At 43.4% G+C, this 16,086-nt stretch overlaps 1 protein-coding gene and 1 pseudogene across 3 annotated transcripts in view; one reads left to right on the plus strand and one right to left on the minus strand.

Annotated features, from left to right (window-relative positions):
* OTUD7A (OTU deubiquitinase 7A) overlaps window positions 1–16,086 on the plus strand; it is a 392,748-nt gene that overhangs the window by 82,548 nt on the left and 294,114 nt on the right. The window lies entirely within an intron of this gene.
* Window positions 8,408–9,801, minus strand: LOC140610098 (elongation factor 1-alpha 1 pseudogene; annotated as a pseudogene).

Raw genomic sequence — 16,086 nt, forward strand, 5'->3', positions numbered from 1 at the left:
TTTCCACTGTTTTTACCATGAATATGCTGGAAAAAATGTCACTTCAGTATTTGTCTCAATTGCCCAATTTCTATCCCAACTTAGAAAGTGGACCTCAACCTCTGACCCTGTCTCCTTGAGATCTTCTTTTCCATAGTTCTGTAAAGGGGACTGTCCCCTCCTGCAGGCTTGGAGTGTCATGAGGCAGCGTCTCCAGCCACCAGGGCTGCTGTTAGTGTGCTCAAAGTGAGCGGGCCACAGGGGTCTCCAGCCCACAGGAGGCAGTTCTGCTGTCTGAGTTGCTCTGGGCTCATCAGCTGGAGCACAGCTCACCACAGGTGCCAGAACTGAGGTCTCAGGGCATTGCAGCCCCAGAAATCCTTCCATCTCAGGATTTCAGACTGAACCTGTGTCCTCCTTCCACACACTCAGACTTCAGGAAGCTGTTTGTTGCTTTCTCCTCTTTTTCTTCAGGTCATCTATTTAGTGTTTTCTTTCCCTCCTCCTTTAAAAAAAAAAAATTATTAACCTCTCACTCTTGTGAGAGAATGTCTAGCCTTTAATTTGAGAGGCCTGGATTTTAGGCATTACCACTCCTTTGAGGGCTCCAAGGTTCTCATGCATAAAATGAGGGCTTGGGGATACAACAAGGCAGATCTCCCAACTGTGGCCCCCAACCAGCAGCATTAGAATCATGTGGGAACTTGCTGAAAATATACATTCTCTCACCCCCAACCCCAGCTATACTGACTCAGAATCTCTGGGGATGGACTTAGCCACCTTGTCTTCACAGGCTCTGCTGGGATTCTGACACCTGCTATGGTGGGGGAGGCATGACAGTAGAGGCACAGCTCTTAGCTCTTGTTCCTGGTATGTATGGGATGAATGACATATCTTATCAGTGTTGACTTCACAGAGCAGTGATGACTATACCTCCACATCATAGAATCTGGGAATCTAAGGATGGACTTAGCTGTGTGGAGTTTAAAAATCGCATCCTCACCCTTTCTCCAGCTATCAAGAATCCTGAGACTCTGTGGGCACTGCTGGTCATGCCAGGGTTGGCAACCCATAGCTTGAGCTGCATGAAAGTGGTGGTGGAAGAGGTGGGTAGGTAGGACAAGGATGGTGGGCTCAAATGCAGCACTGGCTTTTCAGATTTTTACCTCTTTCTTCCTCACTGATATCTTTTTTGCTGATCTAATTGTGATGGAGATGAGAATAGGAGGGATTAGGATTTTCTGCTCCCTTTTCCCCAACTGCTTCTCTGAGCCTCCTTCCTCTGTATTGCTCTGCTCTGGGGCCAGTTGTGATGATGAGAATAATAGATGGACCTGATAAGTGGAGGAAAATTAGAGGCTGAAATAATTTATATTAGAAGAGACTAAAGCTATTGCTGAAGGAAAGATCAGAGTGGCCAGAGGAGAAGGGGACATGAGGAGAGCCCTGCAACTGGGTGGGGGTAGGGGTGGCTAGAGGGCAGCTGACTTAATTTGGGGGTTTAGGGAACTGCATAAGCACAAAGAAGTGACAGGCTGCTTGTGTCATGTGGTACAATTCCCTGTTCTTTGGTGATCCTCAGGGAAGGTGTATGCTACAAATTTTCTTGCAGAGACGGTTGTTCTATCTCTGAATGGAACAGAATTCATCTTCTGAATTCATCTCTGAATTAGGACATGAGCAAAAAGGTCCAGGATTGTTGAGGTATATAATATTAAGCCCAAAGTGGGAAGAATAATGGAGAAAGACAGATGTGTTGTCCTTATTGCTACATCTTTTAAGTTCAGAGAGTTCATGTGAAAAATTGCCTGGCTTCATCTTTTATTTCTAAAATTAACAATGCTAGAAACATTTAGAGCATCGAAATTTTGGTAGGGATTACTTTCAGACATGTTGAGATCAATTGTATTTCCTGGGGGATACCAAAATAAGAAAGGAAACAGAAATTTTCCCATTTGATTGAACATGAGGCTGAACATACTCTGATTACAGATTAATTCCTCAGCAGATTCTCTTAGTTTCTCTGCCGTGTGAGGAAAACCGTGTCTTGGAGATGTTTAATGTTGCTTATAAGTAAATGCAGGTAGATGTTCTGGGCATCCATTACACATCATTTAATGGGGTGCATCCCCCCCCAGAAGTATTACAAAACTGAAATTCATTACTAGCCTCCTTAAGACTTTAATTATGCTAGAGATCTAACTAGATATAGAATTATGCTAATAACTATATGACAGCAGTCAGAGAGACTAAAGAGAGAATAGAATTTGGAGCTTGGGTCCCTGGACCTAGTAATTGTATGGCTTTGAAAAAGTCACTGAACCTCCTTGAGTCTCATTTCTATCCATGTGTACAGTGGATATTAACAAGAAACCCTGATTGAAGGATGCAGCAATTTAGATAATACGAGGTACTCTTTGTAAACTACAGTGAGCTGTCCAAACATTTGCCCTATGCTGTGGAGAGCTTTGGGGTCGCTTTATCAACACCTCTGTGATGCCCTTTCCCTCACCACTCACATCATTGCATTGTGCAGAAATGGCCTTGGCCCCCAGCACCCCCTACCACTATCACAGGTGATTGGCAGGTGCCTTACCCAGTGTGAGACCAACACGATTCCAGCTATGGACTATGGATGACCCCAAAAAGGGTTAACTAAAGGGGAATGTGGTTTTTTCTGGAACTTTGAAAATGATTCCTCAGGAGAGTCATCTCTGTAGCCATGATCTGCAATCTAGAAATTAGGATTCCTGAAAGTACTGCTGTCCAGTCTGAAGCCCAGATCTCTCCTGGCCTTGGAGCATCTGCCCTTCCCTTGTTTGCTTAAGCTAACGCTTGTGGGTTTCTGTAACTGCTGCCCAAAGAGGCCTTTGGCATGAAAGCGTCATCAGTTGCATTAGTACATTCTTTTTTTTAAAATATTTTATTTATTTATTCATGAGAGAGAGAGAGAGAGAGAAGCAGAGACACAGGCAGAGGGAGAAGCAGGCTCCATGCAGGGAGCCTGATGTGGGACTTGATCCTGGGACTCCAGGATCACACCCTGGGCGGAAGGCAGGCAATTAAACCGCTAAGCCACCCAGGCTGCCCAGCATTAGTACATTCTTCTCCTATGTCTCAGCAACTGAAATTGTGGTTTAATGCATTAATACAAGAAAGAGAAAAAAAAAGAGGTATAAATATCAGGAAGACAAAAACAAAACTAGTTTCTTTGGCAACCAATATGACAATTAGAAAATTTAACAGAATCCATTCATTCAGCCAATTATTCAAAAAACTAATTCTTGGGTGGTAGTTAAGGTCTGGCATTGTAGAATGGCTTAGAATTATGAGAGCATTCAGCAAAGTGGTCAGTTACAAGATAATTATATAACAGTAGGCTTTCATGTTAAATAAAGCATATTACAAATTCTTTGATGTTGCATAAGGCTTTGGCCATTACTGGATGCTACCTTGCATAGGATATATTCCTGGCTCTTAGACCAGTATGAACCCCTTGATTCCTTCTAAGGAATGAAACATAAAGTCCTATATGGGGAGGTTCTAAAGGCCTCCCCATATTCTATTCACTGGAGAGATTTTGCACTGCTATGAAGTCTGTTGTGTGATATTGCCTGCCATTTCTTTAAGCCCTTCTGCATTGTTTTTATTCAAAGAGTTTCTCACCATTATGAATTCTGTGATGTACTTTGAGGCTTGAGTTAAGTCTAAAGAATTTCCCGGGGATCCCTGGGTGGAGCAGCGGTTTGGCGCCTGCCTTTGGCCCAGGGCGCGATCCTGGAGACCCGGGATCGAATCCCACGTCGGGCTCCCGGTGCATGGAGCCTGCTTCTCCCTCTGCCTGTGTCTCTGCCTCTCTCTCTCTCTCTCTCTCTGTGTGTGACTATCATAAATAAATAAAAATTTATAAAAAAAAATAAAAATAAAGAATTTCCCGTATTTATCACATTCAGGGGGTTTCTCAGCAGTATGAGTGCCCTGATGTTCAGCATGTTGTTGATGTACACTGAATGCCTTGCCATGTTAATCATGGTCCTAGGGTATCTCCCCAACATGAATTCTCCAGTATGGTCTAAGCCTGCTCTCTCAACTAAACCACATTCCTTATAGTCATTGGGTTTTCCCTCCATTATGAATTCTCTGATGCAGAGTAGGAAATGTATGTTTTCTCTAAGTGGACATTTTTTTCATAGCTGATTAGCATACATGTTCACCAAACATTTGGAAAATCTGTAATTCCTATTAGAGAATCAAATACTCTCCTCTTGTTTCCTTTAAGAACTAATTTTCAAGATAATAATTACCTCCACTTACTGAGCCAACAAATAGGTACTATCTTCTTGTTCCTTCCCTCACAATCATCAAGGGTCTTTTCATGGCTCCAGTAAGGTGAAAACGTGTGGCTTAGAAATATAACATCCTGCTACTAGCTACTAGTTCTTCATGATCACATGCTGGTACGGCTTCTTTGGAGCAGGATCCTAACAGCCCCACCATCCCTGTGGGACATACAGGGCCGCATCTCTGCATGTCATTGATCTCTGTGTCGTGGTTTTTTACCTGCAAGATCTAATCAATCCTCCTTAGGTTTCTCCACTAGAGAAACATCTCTAGAGCTAAACGCTGACATTTAGAGGCAGAACATTTCCCCTCTTCCTTGAGGTCATCTTTTGAAGAATAACAGGTCTCACACTTATTAGCAAGATGGATTGAGGCGGCTGGAGTCTGTCTCTGATGTTGCCACAGGGCTCCAGTCAGAGCTCTGGGAGTGCCATGATTATGAACCACATAAGCTTCTCCCATCGGACTCCTTAGGGAGGCCCCACAGGCCTTCGAATCACAGAACCAGTCGACAATACCTTTATACTGGAAACCTCTGTTCTAGGACTCAAAATTTGCCTTCCTTCTTGGGGACATTTCTTTGCAGCCACCCCATGCGGCCATGAGATGGGATGATGGAGGAAGTAGGAGAGCACTGAGGACCTTGGGGCCCAGTGATACACACCTCAACACTGCACCCACAGAGAGGCCTACCCATGTCACCTGAGCACCATGCACAGCTCACCACCACACCCAGAGTCCCTGCAACACACCCCAGTGTGGTCAGACACTCGCTCCTACACACTCATCCACCCTCTCTGGCTCATCCTGTCCACACTCTGGGCCTCTTTGTCTTAAGTGTCCAGGAAGATTTAGAAAGTACTGCAGGTGGACAGAGACCTTGCTGTACTAGATAATGGCATTTTAAAAAATAATAGTATGTAATAATAAATTAGTGCTTATTATGTGCCCAGCTCTGTTTTGTGTGCTGTGTATCATTTAATCTTCTGATCAGCCTTACTAGGAAGATGCTACTCACCCCATTTTATAGGTGGGACAACTGAGGCATAATATTGTTGTCATCTGTGCAAAGTCACAGCAAATTCATGGCTTAAACGGCTTGAGTACAGGGAGATTATTAATTTGTTTTTGATTCTGGTTTTCTTGTTTATTTGTTTTTGTTTTTGTAACTCTGACTGGTGGTGAGTAATCCAAAGACTACTGGTACTTGGTACTTTTACCCACCATTGCTTTTGCACCATGAGTGTCACCACAGTGAGAAGACAAATATAGCCCTGAACAGATGTGCAAACACTTTGACCTTGTGGTGCCCCTGGAAGGGTGTTGAGAAACCTTGGCTCTGGGATTCTTTCATGGCCATGAAGATCCCAGCCCTGGGACGTAGGGATGGTGCCCTCTCCACAATTGCTCACAGCAAGTGTCTAGACTAAGCTCTGACTAAATGTTTACTCTGGCTTCTTGCAGCCAGGGAAATCTGTGCCCCTTTTCTGGCTAGTCCTCTCTAAGCTTTCTTCTCCCGTGGTTTCCAGAATGCCTCAGCTTTTTGGTTTCTCCTCAGCTCAGTGGTCACTCCTTTCCTGTCACACTTACTGATCCTTCATGTTGCCTTCTCTCCCTGACCTTCAGATGTTGAAAGCTTGAACCCTGAGTCCTGTCCTCTTTTAGTTCAGCTCCTGTGTGGCGGTCTCAAGTCCCATGGCTTTAAATGCCAGTTGTGTGCAGATCCCCCAAGTTACATGTCAGAATGTACAATTACAAGGCAGAATGTGCTCCTGAGCTCCAGGCCAGTCTGATAGTTGCCTGTGGGAGATCACCACGTCAATGCCTTACCAGTATGAACAGCCAGGAGTGCCTGGGGGAGCTCTCCACTCTGCCTGTCCACCATGCTTCTCCTCTGGGCTCCCCCATTCCCACAAATGACTTCTTCCTTACTGAGATGTTCAGAGATTTTAAAGTCACATATAACAGCCTAACTCAGCACAGCCAGTTCACCATGAAGTCATGAGAAGTTATTTCCAGAATTACCGTCTTCCCCTTGTCACTGCCCTTCTACCCATCATTCTTCTGCCCTGGTGACCTTTGACCCTCTGGGTTATCACTGGTATCCTGCCAGTACTCACTGCAGCCTGCCTGTTCACACAGCATCCCCAGCATCTAGCACTATGCAGAGGCATTGAGCGGACACAGGGACTGAATGTGACAAATGCACCCATGCCAAGAGTCCCTGCCAGTCAGTAAGAAAACACATACCCTCAAATGGCCAGAGGACTGGGACAAACAGCTCTGGAAAGAGAAATAAAAGTGACCAATGAGGTTTAAAACTCTATTCACTAGTAATTGGACCCTGGAAAACCAACTGGCAGTATGTATCAGCATCCTTAACACTAATGTGTAACTTTCCAGGATTCTACTTTTAAAAATCTTCCCTAAGGGGGCACCTGGGTGGCTCAGTAGGTTAAGTGTCTGCCTTCAGCTCAGATCATGATCTTGAGGGCCTAGGATCGAGGCCTGTTTGGGGCTTCCTGATCAGTGGGGAGTCTGCTTCTCCCTTTCTCTCTCTCCCTGCTCAAATAAATAAATAAGTAAGTAAATAAATAAATAATAAAATCTTTTAAAAAATCTTTCCTAAGGAAATAACTAAAAGCATAATATACAGATTTATATGTGAAGATGTTTATCCATTATTTAAAATCTGTAATAAATAGTTGGGAGCAGTAAAATTCCCCTCAATATGATAATGATAATAAATTCCCCTCAACCTGGGTGGTGAGTGGCCCACTGTGACTGGAGCATAGACAGTGCACCTGAGGATGGAAACACTGTGGGGTCCAGGCATTGCCAGGCATTTGGCTTCCCAGTGAGCAGTCACAACAAGTGCTAATTCTCAGACATTAAGGGGAAAGGAGATTGGTGCCGGCTGACTCAGGACAGAGTTGGTGATGGTGGTGGGGGAGGGGTGCCTTTAAAGGTTGTACACACTGGCATAGTCAGGCTTTAAAATATATTTGCATGAGTGAAATTCCAAGACCGTGCATTTCAGTGGAGAGAGCTGGCCCAGCAGAGTCTCATAAAGCTGGGGGTACCTGGGAGGGCTGGGGTGCGAGCACAGCTGTCACCCCTGCACAGCTTCTGTATACCCCAGCTGATCCAGCTCATTGTTCTGATCACTACTTCATGATAAATGACCCCAAAACTTAACAGCTCAAAGAATCTTTTTATTAAGCTTGAATTAAGACCAAGCATGATAGGGATGGCTTGTCTCTGCTCCATGAAAGTCTGAGGACCCAGCTGGAGAGACCTGAATATGGAAACAATTTGAAGGCTCATTCTGAGGCCTGGCTTTGGATGGCTCAGATTGCCACTTGAGCACCAACCCAGGGCCTCCCTATGTGGCCTGGCTTCCTGACAGCATGGTGGCCGCAGGGTCTTTGTCACTTGGACAAAGGCCGCCTCATGTGTATCTGCTGTGTTCTGTTGACCCTGCATTCATTTTTTTTAATTCAAGAATTTAATCGAGTGAGGTTAATTACAGCCCTATTTTTCAAAAGGCAAGTAACTATTTTCTTAACATTACAGAAGCCCCGTAAGAATTTTATATATATATATATAAATATATATATACACACACATACATATACACATACATACATATATGAATATGTATTTTATATATATTATGTATATGTATTTTAGATATATGTATTTTATATATTACATATTTATATATAATATGTATTTTATATATATAACATGTATTTATATACATATATAAAAGCTAGGAGCTAGTTTGAATTTTTTTTCTCATTAAACTTTTGTTTTAATGGGTGTCAAAATTCTGTGACAGATTTTTGGTCAAGTTGTTTCCGTTAAAAAGTACTGACTTTAATAATTTAAAACTGCCACACACGCACAAAAAATACAAATGGTCCACAAAACATTCTTCTTTACTTCTGAAGGTTTTATGATGCATTGTTATCATTAACCAGTCTTTTACTATTAAACTTAAATGGCGAATTGACACAAACAGTTCTGAGATCATTCTTCCACTGCTGATTAAGACTGGGGCAGCAGGTATTGGGGATAATATTCATTTAGCCTTCTGAGCTTTCTGTGCTCAGAAGGCTAAATGGTGACTTGGTGACTTTGCAAGCTCCAGCTGCCTTCTTGTCCACTGCTTTGATGACACCCACAGCAACTGCCTGTCTCATGTCACGAACAGCAAAACGGCCCAGAGGAGGATAGAGAAGCTCTCAGCATACATATGTTTGCCAGGAACCATATTAACAATGGCAGCATCCCCAGATTTCAAGAATTTGGAACTATTTTCCAGCTTTTTTCCAGAATGACAATTCATCTTCTCCTTCAGCTCAGCAAACTTGCAAGCAATGTGAGCTGTGTGACAATCCAGCACAGGTGCATATCCAGCACTGATTTGGCCTGGATGGTTCAGGATAATCACCTGAGCTGTGAAGCCAGCTGCTTCCATTGGTGGGTCATTTTTGCTGTCACCAGCCACATTGCCACGACGAACATCTTTGACAGATACGTTCTTGACATTGAAGCCCACATTTTCCCCAGGAAGAGCCTTACTCAAAACTTCATGGTGCATTTTAACAGACTTTACTTCAGTTGTAACATTGACTGGAGCAAAGGTGACCACCATACCAGGCTTAAGAACACCAGTCTCCACTCGACCCCCTGGGACAGTACCAATACCACCAATTTTGTAGACGTCCTGGAGAGGCAGACGCAAGGGCTTATCAGTTGGACGCGTTGGTGGCAGAATGCAAGCCAGAACTTCAAGCAGTGTGGTTCCGCTGGCATTCCCATCTTTACGGGTGACTTTCCATCCCTTGAACCAAAGCGTGTTAGCACTTGGCTCCAGCATGTTGTCACCATTCCAACCAGAAATTGGCACAAATGCTACTGTCAGGGTTCTAGCCAATTTTCTTAATGTAGGTGCTGACTTCCTTAACGATTTCCTTGTATCTCATCTGGCTGCAGAGTGGCTCAGTGGAATCCATTTTGTTAACACCAACAATTAGTTGTCTCACACCCATAAGCCAGAAGGGCATGCTCACGGGTCTGCCCATTCTTGGAGATACCTGCTTCAAATTCACCAACAGCAGCAGCAACAATCAGGACAGCACAGCCAGCCGGAGATGTGCCTGTAATCATGTTTCTGATAAAGTTTCTGTGTCCTGGGGCATCAGTGATGGTCATATAATACTTGCCAGTCTTGAATTTCCACAGGGAGATACCAATGGTGATACCACGTTCACATTCAGCTTTCAGTTTATCCAAGACCCAGGCATACTTGAAGGAACCTTTTCCCATCTCAGCAGCCTCCTTCTCAAATTTTTCGATAATTCTTTTGTCGATCCCACCACATTTGTAGATCAGATGGCCAGTAGTGGTAGACTTGCCCAAATCTACATGTCCAATGATGATAATGTCAATGTGAGTCTTTTCCTTGCCCATTTTGGTTTAGGTTTAGTGGTGGTTTTCACGACACCTGTGTTCTGGTGGCAAACTCATTGCGAAAAAGCTAGTTTGAATATTAAACGCTTATGTGTATATTGCAGAAGCCCCTTTAAGAATTTTATATATATATATATATACACACACACATATGTATATAAATATAAATACATATATGTTTATATATATATATAAAAGCTAGGAGCTAGTTTGAATGTTAAATGCTTAATGTTATTAGAAATGAAGAAAACAGCAGGAAATCTCATGGGGTAAGGTAAATTGATGCATAGCTGCTTTATTTTTAAGTGATTCTGAAAGCAGAGGGGCTGATAAGGAGTCTTAATTACAGCTCCTGCAGCCTGCCTGCTTCTGCCATGGTCATTATGTAATCACACTAGGCACTCTCCTGCATGAGGATGGCACATCCTCCCCCACACCCCAACCCCAGAGGGGTAAATTATAGCACATTATGCTGCTCTGTCCTGTTCCTGGTTGGGGAGACCTCTGGGCCACACTAACTTCAAAGGCCCTTCTGAGGAATTTTGTGGGATGTGTGATTCCCTATTCTCTTTGGCAGGTCAGGTCGGCAGGAACCTTTGAAATGAGATGGTCAAGCCCTTTCCCATTGTGTGTCTGCAATGTGGCTCTCCCCACCACTGATCTCCAGGTCCCCCTCATCTGCTCCTCTGTGGCCTCCACAGTGGTCCAGGAAGAAGGCTCTCATACCCAGAGGTTGACAGTGACAACCTGGCTTAGTGTTCTGGAGCTTTCCCCAGGAACCCAAATCTGTGCTTAAAAAGCTATGACAGTACACTGAAATCTTTTGCTGGGGCTTCAGACCTAATCAGAAATCTGTTTTTAATATTCAGAGGCCCTGCCCAGGAGCAGATTTTTTTCTACCTGCTTCTTTACTGTGACCTACCTTGTTTAAAGAAATGGTGCATTTTTTTCTTCTTGTATAACAGGTGCAATTTATATGAAGTGATTTGCTTTAGTATACCTGTGAGATAATTCTAATATAATAGGTTTGCTTTATAAAAAAATAAGAGTTGCTCACGCAGCCTCTAAGAATGTGAGTACATGCATATGTTGCCTCGCTGGCTGTAAGTGGAAGCTTAAATCAATGAAGCTTACTTTTCAGATTGCATTAGCTCTGGCATGACTATTCCTAATGGGAATTTCCTTTAGGAGGTCAGGGCCAGGTGGTTGTTATGGGTCACAGCAGAGACTTCAGGGGGCGCACTTGGCCTCTGGGTTCATCAGCTCACTTGATTTAAGGATTAGACATTGACAAGGAGTCTAGAAGGGAGTTAGAACAGTCCGTTTTTTTTTTGTTTTGTTTTGTTTTTAATGACTCAAACTCTTCTGTGGAAATGAAATGTTTAGATGTATTAAAAATTCCTAAAATAAATTTTTATTTTCTCTGAGTAGATTTTTTCCATTTAAGAGATAGCTGTTTCCCCAGATGTCCCTGTCTATGTATCGCTCCTTCTATGGTGCTGAAACACTGCTTTTGTACTCGAAGTTCACATCCACAATGATCTACGTTTCTTTGATCATGTTTAAATTGCAAAACTGAATAGTGAAAACATTACTTTTGGTTCAGGGCAGAGTGGGGAAGGCAGAGAAAGGAATGCTCCCTACATTTGTGTGCATGTGTATAATAATGTACATCTTACACTGTTGGTGGGAATGTGAAATGGTGCAGCCACTCTGGAAAACTGTGTGGAGTTTCCTCAAAGAGTTAAAAACAGACCTGCCCTACGACCCAGCAATTGCACTGTTGGGGATTTACCCCAAAGATACAGATGCAATGAAACGCTGGGACACCTGCACCCCAATGTTTATAGCAGCAATGTCCACAATAGCCAAACTGTGGAAGGAGCCTCGGTGTCCATCGAAAGATGAATGGATAAAGAAGATGTGGTCTATGTATACAATGGAATATTACTCAGCCATTAGAAACGACAAATACCCACCATTTGCTTCAATGTGGATGGAACTGGAGGGTATTATGCTGAGTGAAATAAGTCAATTAGAGAAGGACAAACATTGTATGTTCTCATTCATTTGGGGAATATAAATAATAGTGAAAGGGAATAGAAGGGAAGGGAGAAGAAATGGGTAGGAAATATCAGAAAGGCTGTATGTTAGTAAATTGAACACCAATAAAAAATAAAAAAAAAAAAGAAATCTTAGTGCTACCTTAAGCGTAAAATAAAAAAATAAATAAAAAAAAAAGGAAATATCAGAAAGGGAGACAGAACATAAAGACTCCTAACTCTGGGAAACGAACTAGGGGTGGTGGAAGGGGAGGAGGGCGGGGGATGTGGGTGAATGGGTGACGGGCACTGAGGGGGGCACTTGACGGGATGAGCAATGGGTGTTATTCTGTATGTTGGCAAATTGAACACCAATAAAAAATAAATTTATTATTAAAAATGTACATCTATCTTCTTTATTTTTTCAAAGAACTTCTTTCATCTTTCCCTAACGCCCCTGGCTGAGGAAAGATTTCCTCTGCTTCCAGAGGACCACTCATGCATGCAGGCACCCCACACAAGTTGGGTGGACAGACCCAGGGATAGGTCTCCTGGTTGCTTCTTGGTAGTGGGTGTGCTGTATTCAGTTCTTGGCATCTTCAGCTAGAGTATGCGCTTCATTTGTTAGATACGTGAAATGTCTTTCTTTTTGTTTTTCTTTTGGAAATGTAATTTGTAGTGAGCAAGTTTGGTATTCCCAGTCCTTCCCATCGCTTTAGGGAATGCAAGTGAACCCTCCATTATACCTAATGTTGTTCTTTTCATCAATTGTCCTAGAGCTCCTGCAGGGGATATTCTTGGTCTCTTGATCTTAGATTTAATGTCTGCTCCTTCTGCCATTTCCAAGTTGCTAATGGCTCAGTTGGGTCCATCCCTCCAGCCCAGGCCTCTTCCTACGATGCACACCCTTAGGTCCCATTGTCTCACACTCAAAGAACTGACCCCTTTCTTCCCAGTCAGCCCCTCCTAGGGAGGCCTATCCCACTGCAGGACACAAGCCAGGGACTGGGAAGGAGTCCTGGGTTCCTTTTCCTTTCCTCTGCCACCCTTCCATTCATGACCAAGACTGCTCACCATTGCTACCTGCCTCACCTCCCTGGGCTTTCCCCTTTCTCACCTCTGTCTCTGCCACCTTAGGTTGGGATTCTTTGCTCTTAGAACTACAACTATCCTCTGACCTGGCTTCTACTTCTGGCCATACAGCTGTCAGAGTGGTCTGGCCCTAGAACTACTCTGCTTAGCTCTCTTTAGAAAGAACCCACCCCTCCTCTCTCCCTCTCCAGCCCACTCTTGCTTGCTGTGAAGTGTTGCTTCGTGTGCATCTGGGGTAGGGACCCCTGTCCAACTACCCACAGATCCCAGCCTAAGGGCAGAAGAGCTTGCACTAGCACCAAACTCCTGTTTCTGGGTGTTGCAGTCTACACAGGCTGTCCTGCCTCATGCAGTACAGACCAGCTCTCCAGACCAGCTTCTTTTATGGAGGAAGGTGAGGCTTCCTTCATGAGCCAACCTAGGTGTTCTAACCAGGACCTCAATGGCCCTACAGCCCCTCCAGAGACCATACAAGTACCCTGGCACCCCCCAGGCAAGAATCACATTTAATTATGGTTAAACATTTACCTTTTGTTTTTTTTTGTTGTTGTTGTTGTTGTTGCTGTTGTTGTTGTTTTTTAAACATTTACTTTTTGAATCACCTTGAACCTAAGGCATATCAGCCATTAGGCGAGTGCTGTAAACTGAATGTTTGTATCCTGCCCAAATTCATGTACTCAATCCTAATGCCCAATATGATGGTATTTGGAAAGGGGACCTTTGAGTGGTGATTTGGTCAGAAGGATGGAGCTTTGATGAAAGGGATCAGTGCCCTTACAGAAAAGACCCCAGATAGTTCCCTTGCCCCTTCTGCATTTTGAGGGCACAGAGACAATGTATCACCTATGAACTGGAAAGTGGGCTCTCAGCAGACACAGAATCTTTTGTCACCTTGATCTTAGACTTTCCAGTCTCCAGAGCCATAAGAAATAAATGTCTGTTGTGTATAAGCCACTCAGTCCATGGAATTTTGTTATAGCAGCCCAGATAGACTAAGACAAAAAGTCAGATGGCTTTTTAAGAAGATGTTCCATTTCATAAAAGGATTAACAATAGGAACCTATTAAATAGCAGGCTCCACTAGTATCCACTTAAAGCCCAGTTTCATTTACTGGAAAATTAAATAACCACTTTTAGGGACAAACTGATGTTAAGGTTTTAGCTTACAAATCACACATCCCCTGAAGGGTGTTATAAGGACCCTTCAGATCCTGCTGACCTTGGCTGTCATGGTGCATTGCAAAGCTGCTTTGGTGCACAGGAGATGCAATACTTTTTCCTTAGTGCTCCTAAGCTTTGTGGTCATTTGACTTTAATTTGGTCAAAGTTTTAGGAGAGCAAAGCAAACCCCCACTGTTAATGAGACTGCCACTGCCCAACCCTGTTTGGTGATAAGCTGTCCATATTTGAGGTTGATCACAGGAAAGCTGTAACATTATGCTCCACTGGAGGCATTTCTTTTCCTGCAAGCCAGCAATGTTAGGACACATCTCTGAAAGGGTTCCTTTTTGGTTAGTTTCCCCATTTAATGCTGAACATATTTTATTTGAAGTTTTTTCATTGGATTCCTCCTTCTCTGGATAAGATGCCTGGGTGTGGCCGTGCAATACTGAAGTGTCATTGTGATGCTGACTACCGAGAGTCAGCGCAGACCCCACAGGTTAGGGGCACAGTCCCCAGTAAGATGGCCCTTACTTCAGCCACCAAGCACAAGTTGGGTACTCCCCAGGCCCCCTGCACTTCTGACAAACTGGCTACAAATTACAGTTTTATTATGAAAAATACACACAAAACAAGCTAAATGAAGAGGCATATGAGGTAAAGTCTAAGAGCTTCCATTCTTTCTCCTAATGGAGTCAGGGCATGTCACCCACCTGACATATGAATGTACTCACCAACCAGGAAGCTTACCTGAGTCATGGTATCCAGAGTTTCTATTGGGTTTCCTTGTTAAGGTATGACTGACTGACTGGATCATTGGCCACATAGAATTCAATTTCCAGCCCTCTTTTCCTTCCAGGACATTGGTAGGTTTGGCTAACACCTGGCTCAAAGCCCCAGCCTTCTAATCACGTGGCTGGTCTTTGTGTCCTGGCCAGCCCTTATCCTGAGACATCTTGTTAGCATAGATGCAAGTATGATCCAAGTGTCCTGCCATGCATGACAAAGATACTCCCATCACTCAGAAAAACCCAAGGATTTAGAGGTTACCTCCCAGGAACGGGGGATAAGGACCAGACAAATCTTTATTATATAGCAAACTGTCATTCAAGGATGATAGATTGTGTTGTGATTACCAGTGTAGGTCTGAGAGCCAGTCTGGGAGATTTCACACCAGCTGTGTGACCATGAGCAAGTGACTCCACCTCTCTGAACCTCATTTTCCTTATATGTGAATTGGAGATGATGATGCATATTTTATATGGCAAATAGAGGCAATGATATAAAATAATAAATGGCAACTGCTTATAACATGTCCTCAAAAATAATACACCTTTAGTGTTACCTGTCACTATGTTTATAAAGTGCAATCAGGATGATAAAAATTTTATATGTACACAATACTAACTTTAAAATATTGCTTTTCCTCAGCTATTGCTTTATACATCAAAAAAGTCAATTAAGGGGCACCTAGGGGATTCAATAATTGAGCATCTAACTTTGACTCAGGGTGTGATCCTGGTGTCCTAGTATCTAATCGTGCATCAGACTCCCTGCAGGGAGCCTGCTTCTCCCTCTGCCTATGTCTCTGCCTAACTCTCTGTGTCTCTCATGAATAAAAGTAATTAAAATCTTTTTAAAAATTCAATTGATTATTTATCCCTGGTCAGCAAAGTTTAAGTGAGCAAAAATGATGTTAAGTGTAGGATATACTGCTTTTCTACCTTGAACATATTCATGTGTTCATCCACTTAAGTATTTCTGGTCCTGCTATTCACCAGCAGCTGTGCTCGAAGCTGGGCTTGTAGCTGTGGGCAACCTCGACCCCTGGCCTCAGGAGAACCTTCTCAGCCATGTTATAAACTCATGTAGTAGGAGTGTCTTAGTTGGGGTTGCTATGGCAAAGTACTATAGACTGGGTGCCTCCTATTACTTACTGTTCTGGAAGCTGGAAGTCTGAGATCAGGACATCTACATGGTCGGGTTCAGA

Source organism: Canis lupus, chromosome 2 (genome assembly GCF_048164855.1).
Source record: "Canis lupus baileyi chromosome 2, mCanLup2.hap1, whole genome shotgun sequence".
Lineage (NCBI taxonomy): Eukaryota > Metazoa > Chordata > Mammalia > Carnivora > Canidae > Canis > Canis lupus.